Genomic DNA, 14,913 nt, shown 5'->3' with positions numbered 1-14,913 from the left:
ATCACTCGCCATCAGAGAAATGCAAATCAAAACCACAATGAGATACTATCTCACACCAGTTAAATGGCAATCATTAAAAAATCAGGAAACAACAGGTGCTGGAGAGAATGTGGAGAAATAGGAACACTTTTACACTGTTGGTGGGACTGTAAACTAGTTCAACTATTGTGGAAAACAGTGTGGCGATTCCTCAAGGATCTAAAACTAGAAATATCATTTGACCCAGCCATCCCATTACTGGGGATATACCCAAAGAATTATAAGTCATGTCTATAAAGACACATGAACACGTATGTTTATTGTGGCACTATTCACCATAGCAAAGACTTGGAATCAACCCAAATGTTCATCAGTGACAGACTGGACTAAGAAAATGTGGCACATATATGCCATGGAATACTATGCAGCCATAAAAAAGGAAGAGTTCGTGTCCTTTGTAGGGACATGGATACAGCTGGAAACCATCATTCTCAGCAAACTATCGCAAGAACAGAAAACCAAATACTGCATGCTCTCACTCATAGGTGGGAATTGAACAATGAGATCACTTGGACACAGGAAGGGGATCATCACACACCGGGTACTATTGTGGGGAGGGGGAATGGGAGGGATAGCATTAGGAGATATACCTAATGATGAGTTAATGGGTGCAGCACACCAACATGGCACATGTATACACATGTAACCTAGAACTTAAAGTATAATAAATAAATAAATAAATACATAAATGCATAAATAAATAAATAAAATAAAATAAAAATCATTTAATAAAGCCAGTAAACATTAGTAAAGTGTTTCCCTAAGATCTGTGAGCCATTCTAAAAAATCGTCAAACCCAAGGAGGAGGTTGTGGGAATTTCAAGCTCAAGGAGGGTGTTGTGGGAACCCCCGATTTTTAGTCCAGGACACTGGGGACTTCCAACTAGCGTCTGAAGTGGGGGATAGTCTTGTAAGACTGAGCCCTTTACCGGTATGGTCTGATGCTAACTCCACATGCTAACTCCACATAGTCAGTGACAGAATTGAGCTGAATTGCTGGACACTCAGTTGGTATCCGCAGAATATTATAGAATTCCTTGGTGTGGAAAACTCACATACTTAGTTCAGAAGTGTTGTGAATGTAGAGAGATGAGTTTTCCTTTTAACCAGCCAGAGGATAGTGGGGGAGAGGAAGGCATTTGGCAGATGGGACAGCAGGAGCAGAAGTGAGCTGGTGCAGGGAGCTTGGTGTGCATGGCTGGGCCATGTGAACTGCTTGGCCAAGCTGGGGTGGAGGGAGTTGTGGGTATGGGTTGATCACACTCCAAAGGACCTCGGGGGACCTGCAAGGGTTCTCAGCTGCATCTTGTTGCCAGCAGGGTGCTAGGTTGTTGTGGCCTGACTAGGAACAGCATGAGGCTTTGCATTTTGCTTGAAATTGGAGTTCTGAGGAGACAGGGGCAAGTGAATGAGGGAGCTGGAGTGGGGAAGGCCTGGGATGAGAATGAAATCAACAATATACTATTACAGTAGGTAGTCAGGCAGACATAAGCAGGGCAGGAGAGGGACCCCACCAGGAATGCCAGGCCACCAGCATGGTCAGGCAGTTGTCAAAGTGTCTCTGAAATAATAATTGGTTGCAGCCAGTGCAGGGGAAGGCAGTCTCCCAAAAGATAAAAAAACACCTGAAGCTGGCGATCAGCAGTTCTGGATAAGATCTCAGGAGTTGGGTGAGTGGGCTCAAGTATAGGCAAGTAGGCTCAAGCGTGCACTCTAAAAGGCAAAATGGCGGAGTTTACCTGGTATATGACCTTGCTCCAAGAACATTTGACTGGTAAGGAAAAAACGCCTCAAATGAGGATGGACATAACTTCAGTAAACACACTGCACATGTGGCCCCTCCCAAGTGCTGGCAGCCCACTGCACCTGCGGACAGCCCATGCCAAAGGAAGAATCAGGGGGACAAGATGCAACCCCTGTAAGCGTGCAAATGTATAAAATCCCAAGTCAAAGGCTAAACCGTACACTTGAATCTCTTAAGTCACCTGCTTGGCCCTCTTTCAAGTATACTTTACTTCCTTTTGTTCCTGCTCTAAAACTGTTTAATAAACTTTCATGTCAACTCTAAAACTTGCCACAGTCTCTCACTCTGCTGTTTGCCCTCAGATGAATTCTTTCCTCTGAGGAGGTGAGAATTGAGTTGCCACAGACCCATATGGATTCGCCACTGCTAACAATACCAAACATTTATATCACATTAACTGTGTGCCAGACACCATGCTTAAAATTGATCTGTGCTGTCGGACTTAATCCTCACGTCTGTAAAAAATGAAGCTCAGAGAGGTGAAGGAACCAACCCAAGGTCACACAACCAGTAAGTCATTCCTTGCCATGGCCTGCAAAGTGCTGCGTGATCTGACCCCAACCAAGTATTTTGGCCTCATCTCTTTCTTTTCGTCTCCTGCCCAGTTCTGACCACACTTCCCTGGAGGGTTCTAGAGCCAGCCCTCCTCACCCTTGCCTCAGGGCTTTTGCACCTGCTGCTCCCTCATCCTCTGCTTATCCCAGTACTGATGAATTCTTATCCTGCATGCCCCATGCTCCTGGGGAGCCCCTCCCAAACTGCCGTCTCTGAAGAGTCTATGGCAGATGTTTCCTGAGATCTGAGCCACATCCCTTCAGGCCACCTAGGATTGTGGCTGCAGCTGTGGGTGATGGACAGTTCTAGAGCAAACGGGCCTCATCTCATCTAAGTACTGCCTCGTTGCTCAACTTTTCTGTCTTCAGCCTTCTTCACAGCCTTGGCAGCTTGCCTAGTCTTGTGTGTCTTTTGCAGGGGTTTCTGGGAGGGTGCTTAGGGGAGTTAATACCCCACTGAACCGATGAGAAACAGATGGACTGGGTAGATAAATGCCACAGCCTTGTGTCCTTCGAGGAGACAATTTGAGGCATGCTGTAGCCAGTACCTTTGAGGACCCTCCAGGGGATTGTGTTTCAGGGGTTCACAGTGGTGACTCCTTCACTAACACATCTTTTATTTGCTTTTCCCCCTTCCTTGTCTCACTCTTCTTGTTCCTTCATTGCTTTCTGAGATCAACTCCTAGATTACCCACCTGCACCCAAAGCTGTGAATTCAGTCTGGAAATCAGACATGCACCTGCCCCAACCCTGTTATTTTCTATCAAAAAACATATCCCCCTATGTACATCACCTTTTGGTATTCACACCCTTACATAGCCTGACATTGTGTCAGGCTGGCCAACAGTGACCAAGAAAATCCAGTGGAGGCCACAGCATGTGACTTCTAAGGCTAAGTCATAGAAGACATTGTTCCTCCTCCTCCTCCTCCTTCTCCTTGTTCTCCTCTCCTTCTCCTCCTCCTTCTCCTCCTCCTCCTCCTTCTCCTCCTCCTTCCTCTTCCTCTTCCTCTTCTCTTTTATTTTCTTCTCTTCTCTCTTCTTCTTCTTCTTCTTCTTCTTCTTCTTCTTCTTCTTCTTCTTCTTCTTCTTCTTCTTCTTCTTCTTCTTCTTCTTCTTCTTCTTCTTTCTTCTTCCTCTTCTTCTTCTTTTCTTTTTCATCCTCTTCTTCTTCCTCTTCTAGACAGGGTCTCGCTCTGTTGTCCAGGCTGGAGTGCAGTGATGCAAACACAGCTCACGGAAGCCTCAACCTCTGGACTCAAGCAATCCTCTCATCTCAGCCTCCCAAGTAGCTGAAGCTACAGGCATGGCCACCAGACCCAGCCAATTTTTATTTTTATTTCTGTTGAGGTGGGGGTCACTCTATGTTGCCCAGGCTAGTCTCAAATGCCTGGGCTCAAGCAATTCTCCTGCCTCAGCCTCCCAAAGTTCTGAGATTACAGGTGTGAGTCACTGTACCTGGCTATCCTTCCTTTTGGATCACTTGAGTCATTTGTTCTAGAGGCAATGAGCCACCCTGCAGTGAGGACACTCAGAAAACCCTAGAGAGAGGCCCATGTGATTAGAAACTGAGGCCTCCTGCCAACAGCTGGCATCACCCAGCCATCCTTGTGAGTCAACCATATTGGAGGAGGAACTTCCAGCCCCAGTCAAGGCTTCAGATGACCCAGCCCCAGCTGACCACTTGACTGCAACTTCACAAGGGACCTTGAGCCACAACCACCCAACTAAGCTGCTCCTGCATTCCTGATCCACAAAATAATGCAAAATATTAAATGCTCATGATTATTTTAAGCTGCTAAGTTTTGGGTTAATTTGTTATTCAGCAATACATAACTAATACATTTGTTGAATGGCATCAATTTTACAAATATTTTTTGTAGACCAGCCATGAGTCAGGTGCTACTATTATAATGTTGACCAAGGCAGACAGAGGCAAATACTAATATAATTACAGCTGTACTATGTGTTGTGAAAAAGAGGAATCTGGTGCTCTGGAGAGTGCAGAGAAAGGAACTGGCCTTGTCCAGCAGGTTACAGAAGGCTTTCCCAAGGGTGTTACAGTGACACTAAGAGCTGTAGAGTGAGTAGGGGTTGATCAGGTGATGAGGGGTGAGGGGAGCTGTAAGACCATTGTATGTATCACCCCTCGGCACTTTTGCTCAGGCTGGTTTTTCCTACCTGGAATTCCTGTTCCCCAACATCTACTTAATATCATTCTACCTGTACTCTAGTTTCAACTTATATACAGTCTTTTCTGGAAAAACTCTCCTATTTCCCATAGTGCAATTAGTTCCTCACCTGGTGCACATAGGTGTACCAGGTGTGCACCCCTATGGGTGCACATAGCATGTGACACACCTCTCAACACATTTTTCTCACTCTGTTTTAGTGTCATGGTTCATAGAATGGGCTCTAAAACCAGATTGCATAAATTCAATTCTCTGCTTAACAATTATTCACTATCTAACTTTCCTGAGTTTATCTATCAAATAACAAGAGTAACTACCTCATAAGGGTTTTGTGAGGATTAAATGGTTAACATATGTATCAGTAACATATGGGTATCACTACCATAATGTTACATAACCACCCCAAAACTCAGTGGCTGAAACAATAATGTCTTCTTGCTCGTGTATGTGATGGTTGGCTTGGAATTGGCTGATCTTGGCTGGGCTCTGCTGAGCTTGGCTCCAAGCTGCAGCATGCATGAGTTTGTTCCATGGTTCTGTCTTCCTCCTTGAAACATTAAGCTGTGCTCTTCTCATGAGGATAGCGGCAACATGAGGGAACAAGCCCAATTACACAAGCACTTTCAAGCCCTTGCTTGTGTCGCATCTGTGAGCAGCCCTTTAGCTAAAGCTAGTAACACGGCTGAGCTCAAAATCAAGGCAGGGGAGCACATTTCACCTGTGATGGAAACACAGCCAAGTCACATGACAAGAGACCTGGATACAGGAAGTGTAAAGAATTGGGACAAGCAATTCCATCTATCATAAGACATTTTGAACATGCTAGGCACATTGCAGGTGCTCAAATAATATGTGAGCTATTATATTATTTTCATATGTGTCTTAAGTGTCCATCCTACAACTACAACCCCCAGCTAGACTTTGAATTCTTTAGAGAGGAAAGGAGATTAACTGAAATGTACATGCCCTTTGTGCTGGGCATTGTGCTGCTGCACTTTTTAACAACTGTCCAGTAAGGAGGATTCTAATTCAATCTATTTAATGAAGAAACTGAGGTTCAGAGAGGTTAAGTGACTTACTCAAGAACACACAGCTAATGAGTAATGCAGGTATCCATATGGTTGATTTTCTTACTTTATTTAGGTCTCTGTTCAAATGGCACCTCTCAAGGAGGCTTTCCCTGACAACTCTATTTAAAAGGGTACCCCATTTCTCTCTACATACTGTTATTCTGCTTTATATTTCATTTTTCTGCATACCATATACCAACACCTGACATATTACACATTTGATTACTGGATCCCCTAGTCTCCTCTGAGATCAGGGATCTTATCTGTCTTGTTCACTGCTATAACACTGGCACCCAGAGCAGTGTCTGGCCTGAAAGAGTTCAATACATTTATTGAATAAAGAATTGTGTCATGAGCTGCAGTCTATCTGATAACCCAACAAAATAGTAAGATAGACTTTTCATTTTATTGTTCATAAAACTGAGGTTCAGAGAGGTAAAGTGACTTGCCCAGGGCAACACAGTTAATGTTGGGTTTTGAAAGTGTGTCTCTGCATGATCCCAAAGATCTTGTCATTTCCCCTAGACCATGTTTTCTCACTGGAAACTCTCAACGTGGAATAGCCCTGAGGCTGACACACTCAACTCAGTCCTTGACCCAGCCCAAGGCAGGTCCCTGGGACGTGGCTTGAGAACCCTCCTTCCCTCCCCTCCAGTGGTGACATAGTGCTCAGGAAAGGACAAGTCACTGGTATCAGACAGAGGGCTGGGTCTTGCCCATTGTTCCCTCTTGTTGAGCTGTGTGACCTTGGGCAATGCTCTTCCCCTCCCTGGCCTTAGTTCTAGGTTCCAAAGAGACACTCAGGAACCCCCACTGTGGTAAGGGAGGGTCTCAGTGTGCAGGGCTCAGAACGCCTACTCTGGCTCCTGGCCCTACCCAGGGTAGCTCAACATACCTGTTCCGTAGATTTGAGTTTCTAGTAAATTGTCCCTTGATACACACCTATTAGAATAGTGGGAAAAGGTAACAGTATCAATTGCCGGTGAAGATATAGAACAGCCAGAATGCTCATTCATTGCTGATGGGAATGCAACATGGTGCAATCACTTTGGAAAACAATTTGGTGGTTTCTTAGAAAGTTGAACATATACTTATAACATGACCCAGAACCCACTTGTATTTTCCAAAAAGATGTCATATATATGTTGTGTGTGTTTATACAAAAGCCTATACTCAAATGTTCATAGAATCTTCATAATAGCCGAAAAGTAGAAATAAACTCCATATCCCTCCTGTGGGTAACGGCTAAACAAACTGTGGTTTATCCATACAATGAATTCCACGCAGCAACCAAGAGCAATGAGCTACCGACAGGCAGAGCAACCGAATGGGTCTCCAGGGCATTGTGTTAAATGAAATGGCTGCATTATGTGTGATTCCATTTACAGAACGCTCTGAAAAAGGCAACACTCCAGGGACAGAAAACAGATCCATGGTTGCCAGGGGTGGGGGAGGGGCTGACCACAAGGGACGTGGGGATTTTAGGGGGACGATGGGGCTCTTCTATATTTTGATTGTGGTAGTAGTTACACAACTGTATGTTTTTGTTAAAGCAGCAAAATTCTATGCTATAAGGGTGAATTTTGCTGAATGCAAATTATACCCTAATTTAATACTTTAAAAAAATCATCTGAAGAAAAGATTCTGTGGCTGCAAAACAAAAGCTGGAAAATCCCCAAACTGGAGCAGACTAGAGGTCTTTCCCAATACACCAGTGTGGGTTCCTGGGAAGACCCAGCTTCTGCTCTGAGCTGAGGCCAGGGGTTCGGTTTGTGGGTCTGACACCATGTGTCTGAGTATCTGCTGGGTGACCTGCCTGGGAAATGTTTGGTCCTCTCATGCCTGCTCCTGTGTGGCCTCCACTGAACAAACACTGACCCCTGCTGTCTTCATCTATTCCTTCTTCACTCCAGCTTGATCTCAGGACCAGAAAACCATGGTCCATCCCTAGGTCTGGGGAAGTCACAGGTGTAGCAGAGATAGGGAGCTGATCTGAGGCTAGGAAAAGACCTGGCAACCAGTGCTTCAGGGGATGGATGTGATGATGAACTGGGTTTTTTTCCTGGAGCCTCAAGCTACTGCCTGGCCCTGGGGCAGGGTAGGACAGATGTGTCAAGGGCCAGGCAGACACCAGGTGGATAGCCCAGAGGCTCCCAGGACATATTACTATCTCTTTGCCTTGTCTAGGTTTTACAGTCCTGGCCTTGGTGTCAGAAGGGGACACCAGGGCTTCCACAGATGGGGGCAGCTCTGGGGTGGGGGTAGGAGGCAGACAGATAGGACTTTGGTGAAGTCCTGCTCAGCCTCTCTGGACCTCAGTTGTTTTAGCTGTTAAGTAGGGATGCCAATCACTGCTCTTCTGTTTCATTTATTCATGTACTGAGCACCAGGTACTGTAGAGGTCTTTGGGAATACGGGGATGATCGTCACTGCTTTGATTCCTGGCTCCACAGAGCCCGGAGATCCACAGTGATAGTGGTACCAACAAGCTGTGGCCAGGCCCAGGCCCAGTCTACTGGGAGAGCTTAGAATTGGTCTACTATTTACAACTGCCTGGGGACCACTCAGGAGAAATGAGGGGAAGAGAGACTGGCTAGAAGCAGATGATGGGATAGATCCTGGGCTCTCTTGGCAGCTTCTCCTTGACCCTCCCGTCCCGGAGCCCCCTTAAACCTGTCCTCAGATGCTTGTTCAGATGAGAGAACACCAATCTCTGGGGTGAACATGCCCAGGGTGAGGGAGGCCCAAGGGGCCAGGAACAACGTGCCTGGGCCCATGTGCTGATGTGCATGCACTCACATGTGTGGATATTTGCGTGTGTAGTGACATGTACATATGAGTGTGTGTGCATATGAGTAGTTATGGATACATATGGATATTTGTGTACATCTCTAAGGATAAGAACACACAGTCATGTGGATCTCTGCATATGTGTGCTGCCGCATGTGTGTGGGGGTGTGAGTGCGGTGTGCATCTGCATGCATGAGCAATGTGGCCAGTGTGTACCTCTTTGTTCTCATGTGGGTACATGTGTCTGAAGCAGTGTACACTGATGTACATGAGCTTACATACATATTTCTGGCTCTGCAGGTACACAATGTGGCTGTGTGTGTTGGTGAGTCTGAGTGTGTGTGCGCATGCGTGTGTGTGTTTGTGTGTGCAGAGCTACCAGGATCCATGTCCCATCTCAAGTCCCAAGAACCCTTGTCTAAGAAAGTCTAAGAAAGGACCCTCAACTGCCCAAGGCTGAGGGTCCAGGCAAACACACAGCTGCCTTCCTCCTGGGGCAAAGCTGGAGCCTCCCCAGGTGTCAGCAGCTACCCCAGCAGGGCAGGGCCAGGCCAAGCACAGCCAGCCAAGCACCGACGCGCTCCCTTCATGTGGTGGCATGGACCTATTTCTGTCTTGTTTGGTTCATCCTGGCCGGGTGTTCCCGTCCAATAATGCCCTGTTTCTCCACCCGGCTATTTCGGCTGAGGAATGTGCTGTTTGTGTCTCAAGCAGAAAACCAAAAACCTCCATTATGGTTAGCTGTCCTGCGGCTTCGAGCAGCCACTCATTTATTTAGGTTTCTCCTGGTCTATATTTGTCGATGGATGACAAGATGAACTCAGAAGGCAGGGGTTGGAGGGGACAAGGGCCTCTTTGGGGAGGCTGGGACATCATCTCAGGCCTCCGTTCTGCCCAGAGTAGTATTTGACTTCTCCTCCAGGAGGAATCGGCCTTTCTACTCTCCTCACCCCACCCTGGGCCCCAGCACCCCTAGGACATACTTCCCTTCAGACCATCAGTGGCTGGTTGTCCCGGCCAGGACTCTCCTCTCCCTGCTTGCCTTAGCTCCACCGCTAATTCTCCCCATGCAGGATTTTTCTAGAGTCTGGCTCCACACAGCCAGAGCAGCGTTGGTACAGTTAGGATGCAGAATCCAGAACAAAGCTGTCTGGTTCAAATCTTGGCTCGGCCATCTGCTGGCTGGGTAGCCTCAAAGGAGTTACCTTCTTTGTGTAGCCATCCCCTCGTCTATGCAATAGAAGCAATAATTTCTTTCCAATTGTAAGGCACACATTTTCACACTCTGATGTTGGTCTTACAATCAGTGGCCTGACGTTAAGTGACCACATTTACTCTCCATCAGTGGTACAGCGAATAATGGGGTGGTATCTAATCAATGATCTCAAGGATTCTATGAAAGACACCAGCACAACAGTGACAGATGGCACTCTCAAATGAAGATCATTTGAGGAAGTTTTAACAAAGGAGCACACAGGTGTGGTCAGGGTGTAGGGAAATCGCAGATGATAGTAAAGGACCTGGGACTGGGAAGAAAGGCTGCTACGACTCCAGCCTCAAGAGTAGGTAGTGGGCGTGGTTACTAGAACCTTTTTTTTTTTTTTAAAGTTCTTTTCGGTCCTGCCCCTTCTGTAACTAGAACCTTGAAGGAGAGAGTTGAGAGAGAGAGGAGCTGCTTGAGAGCAATGACCTTCAGTGGAAAGATGGAAAGACACAGCCCATCCAAGGTAGGCTCCACCATCTATCAGCGGCATGGCCTTGGGCAAGTTATTTAACTTACCTGTACCTCAGTTTACTCATCTGCAAAGTGGGAATGATAATGATCCCTACCTCACAGGATTATTGGAGGCTTAAATAGTAAAGACACATCAAGTATTTAGGACACCTCAACAAACACTGCCTATCATCATCATCATCATCATCATAGTACTGATACCTAGAGTAGAATTCTCTGCCTGGTGTTCTAAATCACCTTGGTTCTCATCCTAACTCCAAGACTAACTGTCCACCCTCCTGTCTGTTCTGTAAACTACTCAGTATCCCTTTAATAAACTGATTTTTTTTTTGCTTGAATCAACCCAGCTTGATTACTGTTGCTTGCTACCAGGATGCCCTAACCTTGGGGTGTCACAGTAATGATAAAGAATCAGATTACCTTCCCAGCAGACAGCAGCGATGATACATTTGTGGCTTGCTGCCGAATGCCAGCCCTGACTCCACGCTGTCCCACTCAGCCTCACAAGACTAGGTCACAGACAACAACCTACCATGGAGATTCTCTGATGGGAGTGGGAGTGGAGGGTCGAGAGCTGTTTCTTCCAGCCTTCCCTCCTTAACCCTCCAGGACTTCAGTGCTAGTCCTGGATCTTCTAGAGAGCACTGATTTTCCAACCATTGCGTCCACAGCCCACATGGGCCAAACCAAAGTCATTAGACCGTCAATCTCGCCCTATCCCCCAGCCAGAAGGAAGGGATCACATTGAAAAGCCTCGCAGAAGCACTTGGGGAATCTTCCTGTACACCTCTGCTATAGAAATAAGGGCACGGATGATTCACAACCAGACTACGACACCTACATGTTTCAGAGTCTAGTAGTTATTGGAAAATGATAGGCCCCACACTCTGTTGGTGCAAATATGTATCTCTACATGCTGTGGGGTTAACCAACAACCCACCACAAGCTGAGCTGATGAAGAGGAACCAAACCAACAGCGATTCATAATTAAAATGTAAGAATAGCAGCAACCGAAAACCAAGACCAGCCCAAGGCAGCCCCAGTGGTGCCCTGGTCTGAAAGGATCCTGCCTGAACATCTCGCCTCTGACGTCTCTGCCTGTGGGAACATGTGGCAGCACTTTGTGTGTTGCTAGGGGTTGCATGGCATCCTGACTTCTCAGCCAGATGCTGAATCGGGCCTTCAGAAAACTCTCCTAGCGTGCTGATTTTCATTTATAAATACCAAGTCTTAGTAGCCGTTGGTGACTCACTGGTTTTACCCATGAGTGGCTTTTTGTCTATAGAGTTGTGTGTTATTTGCTAAAGAAAGGCCCGTCCCTTGGAAAAATCACTGTTTCTAGAGCCTTGTGTTGTAGGGAGAATAGCCATAAAGTGGGAGTGAAAAGACTGGGGCTTGAAACATGGTAATATACAGTATGAGCTTCAAAGTCTCGTGAAAGATTGTAATGGGATGCTGTATCAGCTCTAAGAGGCTGGTTTCACTTCCATGGACAGAGAACTAACTCTTCCCGGTACATACGAGCTTCTCATGCCACCACAGTGGGGATTTCATAGAAGGGGCTGTGGGGCCAGTTGATTCAACAGTACAGTGATACTTTCAAGCACCCAATTCTCTCTCTGTCTTCTGGGCCTTCCTTGGCCTGCTTCCTCCTCAATGTGTTGGTCTGAGAAGCAAATGCACAGGGAAGTTTTTAGAAAACCGTCTTGGAGAGGAGATAGGAGAGAGCTAGAGAAGAGTGCAATGCGAGTCCAACATTCAGGGAGGGATAGAGGGAAGGGAGGTTGGATAAGGACAGCCTGGACTGCAGTGCAGTTCAACAGAAGGCTCAGCAAGGCTATCAGAGAGTCCTCCAGCCAAAGTTGCCACCATTTGATGAATCCTGGGTCTCTCTGGACCCAGCCTGCCTCAGTATCCCTGCCACACTCATTCACTGATGGGAAGAGTGGCCTGAGTGCAAAGGTGGCCATGGATTTCTGGGCACAGCAGCTGCAATCTTGGTCGGTTCCCATCCCATGGTTAGAGGTCTGCAGGGGAGAATCTCTACTGAGCTTAGCGAGACTGCTGGTCCTCTCATTGGTGCCTTCCTCATGGCCTTGGTGGAGGGTGTGCCTGCTGAGCCCTGTCATGGAGCTAAATGCCCTGGTGGGTCTTCAGACCTGCCATAGTATATCCACTTCAGCAAGCCCACTTCCCTCTGTTTCCCCTCCTCCCTTCTCATCTGCCAGGGCAACTGGGGCATTACCACTTTGCTGAGCATCAGACTTGCCTTTCCCTAGGCTTCTGAAAACCACTCTAGTAGCATTTGCCCTATCCCCTGAAGTCCTTGCCAGGGTGTTACATTCCTATGCCCCAAGAAAGTGCCCTCAATTCAATGAATTCTCGTTGATCTAGTTTCATACTCCACCCCCCTTGAACAGGAACCCTTAAACCCAGTCTCGGGAGCACCACCAGGCTGCGACCTGTGCCATGACACACAGCTAATTTTTGCATCCCTTTAGGTGCCCATTCCCTTCCCTTCTATTCCAGGCTTAGTGTTGATGCTGGGGTTTGCCCCCAGTTATTGGCCTGGCAGCCGGGGTGAGGAGGTGGGAGCAGCTTCCCAGGGAAGCCCTTGTTCCAGTGTTGGGGAGAAGCTTCTGTAGCATGCCAGCTCTGATTAGGGAAGTACAGCAATTCCTGCAAGCCCCCCAGAGCCCAAGGGGGTTGTAGAATCCACATTCTCAGAGGCATCTGTTCAGATGTCCCCATCCCATATTTCAGGACCTAGGTTTTCCCACGGGGGCCTTGGCCTTTGCGGAACAGAACCACCTTGCGTAACAGAACCAACATCTCTGCAATTGTACAGTTGTAACAACAGGGTCCTCCACCTTTCACTCAGCTGTCTGGCCTTTCTGGGTAGGTGATAAGGGTCTCCTTGTGATCAACCACCAAAGCACTTGGGTTCTTACTCCACGCTGTTAACTGCCTGTGAATCGTCCTCTTATTCTTCATCTGCAAGGCTGCAGGGGTGAAACTACTTAGCACTAACCAGCCAACTCCACATCCTCATAGGCACTCTTTGCCCCATGTTTCTCAAATGCCTGAACCACGTGGAACACCATTTCCCTCCACCAGGATGTTTCCCCAGGTCGTCCCTGGTGAATTCTTCAGCAATCGAGACACTGCTTTATGTCAGGCACTATCCATGTCCCACCTACCAACCCAGATGGCATCCTCTTCCGCCACTGGCTGGGTGAACCAGTCTCAAATCCTCATCTTTCCACTTCTGTTCTCAGACTACTCCTGGCACCACTGGAGATAGTCTCCAAAAAATGAATGCCAAGGGAACCAGGGGAGGGGTGGGGGAGAAAGGAGAGTTGGGTGGAAGTGTCCTAGACGGCTGTGCAGCCTTGGTGGGTTGGACAAGGCCATCATACAGTGCTCAGTGGAATGGGCCTGATGGAGTATCACTGCTACACATTGGCTGGGAGCAGTCAGTGGGAAGCATGACTTCGGCACAAATATGGCAAAGGATTTCAGAGCAGCCAGGGCTCTTGGTCATTAAGCTGTCTTTAGTTGGAGGTCTATGAGGCCCATTCTTATGGCCACCACACTGAGGCTGAGTCCCCTTGGCTTCTCAGAATGACAGTAGCCTTGATTGAAGTCCCTCATTTCCTTGCCCAAGTTTTCCAGGATACAGAGTAGATATTTTCCTCTTAGTACAAGGTGTTCCTTGACCTTGGTGGACCAAGTGAGGACATATGTCCACCTCTAGAGTGACACGAATCCCACAGAATGCCACATGCTAATCAGCTCAGATAAGCCGGAGTCCACTCCTGGAGCCGGCAATGGGATGGGTGGATTTCTGAACAAGACGTGAACTGTAGGGAGGAAAACAAGGGCAATGAGATCTGGGAAGGCAACCAATGGTGTCTCCTACAGAAGGGAGCTTAGAAATGATAAAACTCCTTTTTCTCAGAGATGGGGGTGCAGAGGCCTAGAGTGAAGATGGAAATGGATGTAGCCAGGACTTCATTGTGAATTCCGGGAGAGACAGAACTGGGACTCACATCAGACCCCTCCCAGAGTGAGTTACACACCCATCCAGTCCTGAGAGCCTTGCAGTGCCCAGGGCTGAGCCCAGCCAGGGGATCTCGGCTTTGGCCCTCACTGCACTGGCCTGGCATGAGCCATCCCTTCTTATAGGTCTCAGTTTGGTTGGTCATTTTGGTTTTCTATGTCCCACCTGAGGTCTGGCCATTTCTCCCTAGAACACTGGATCATCACCCAGTAGTGAACTCACAGCCAACCCCAGTGAGATATTTTTAGAGCCATTAAATGCAGCAATAATTCCTCACCTTCTCTTAAGGCTCATTTCCTATTTCTCTATTAAAAGGAGTAAAGATTCATCCTGGAAGGCTGCCCAACGTGTTTTTTGGGGAAAGAGGTGGGATCAGACAGGCAGCGCTGGCCAAGGTCAGATGGAGTTTGCCTGTAATCCTGCATGAGGCTTCTCTGACGGGGCAGCCGCCTGGTCTCAGCCAGCTCGGCAGAAGCCATGCCTGAGACCCTTCCCCTGTGGCCCAGGCAGGGGTTGCTCAGCAAATGCCTGTCATAGGACCTACCTTCCTGGTGTGGCACAGCAGGTAGCATCGTCTCCATCTTATTCACACTCACGGAATTACCTCCAAATCACTTCCTATAGCCCTGCCAAAAATTCTTACTTTAAGCTTTTTGTCTTGTTGGTA

This window comes from Theropithecus gelada, chromosome 20 (genome assembly GCF_003255815.1).
Source record: "Theropithecus gelada isolate Dixy chromosome 20, Tgel_1.0, whole genome shotgun sequence".
NCBI lineage: Eukaryota > Metazoa > Chordata > Mammalia > Primates > Cercopithecidae > Theropithecus > Theropithecus gelada.
The sequence above is the reverse complement of the archived record's forward strand: the minus strand, read 5'-3'. Positions refer to the sequence as shown.